Source organism: Tupaia chinensis, unplaced genomic scaffold, assembly GCF_000334495.1.
Source record: "Tupaia chinensis unplaced genomic scaffold, TupChi_1.0 Scaffold144682_1, whole genome shotgun sequence".
Lineage (NCBI taxonomy): Eukaryota > Metazoa > Chordata > Mammalia > Scandentia > Tupaiidae > Tupaia > Tupaia belangeri.
Genome location: NW_006204543.1, coordinates 2,700,586 through 2,700,902, shown reverse-complemented (window position 1 = coordinate 2,700,902; position 317 = coordinate 2,700,586). Strand labels below are relative to the sequence as shown.

The following is a 317-nucleotide window of genomic DNA, read 5'->3' as shown; positions in this document are numbered from 1 at the left end:
GGAACCGCGGCGGGAGCGGCGGAGGGGCGGGGGCCCGAGGGGCGGCGTCGCCTCGCCAGTCTCCGCGGGCGGCCGGGCGGCCCTCCGGGACGGATGGACACGAACCCAAGTGGGGAGGCGGCTTCTTACCTGCCTCGGGCCTCACTACCCCAGCCAGCCTTCGGCACCTCAGTGCTGGCCGGAAAGCGAGCTTTACGGTCGCAAACTCAGAGCGTTCCCTCCCCCACCTCGCGACATTCCTCTCCACAGGGAGAAGCAGGCCGAGCTCCCAGCTCTGCCGTAAGGTGAGGGAGGGACGTCGGGGCGGGGCCGCCCGG

General features: G+C 72.6%; 2 protein-coding genes across 7 annotated transcripts in view; one reads left to right on the top strand and one right to left on the bottom strand.

The window, feature by feature from the left end:
• Nucleotides 1-260, bottom strand: part of SENP8 (SUMO peptidase family member, NEDD8 specific) — a 14,204-nt gene extending 13,944 nt beyond the window's left edge. The window contains exon 1 of one of the 4 annotated variants that reach the window (XM_006167253.2): nt 130-260. The gene's annotated coding sequence lies outside the window, so the exon portion shown is untranslated. The remainder of the gene's footprint in view (nt 1-129) is intronic. The other 3 variants (XM_006167252.2, XM_014583742.2, XM_027767792.1) reach the window with 3 other exon arrangements.
• Nucleotides 1-317, top strand: part of MYO9A (myosin IXA) — a 206,150-nt gene that overhangs the window by 1,852 nt on the left and 203,981 nt on the right. The window contains exon 1 of one of the 3 annotated variants that reach the window (XM_027767785.1): nt 215-284. The exons of the other annotated variants lie outside the window; for them this stretch is intronic. The gene's annotated coding sequence lies outside the window, so the exon portion shown is untranslated. Of the gene's footprint in view, nt 1-214; nt 285-317 lie in introns of those variants that run through there. 3 annotated transcript variants of the gene reach the window in all.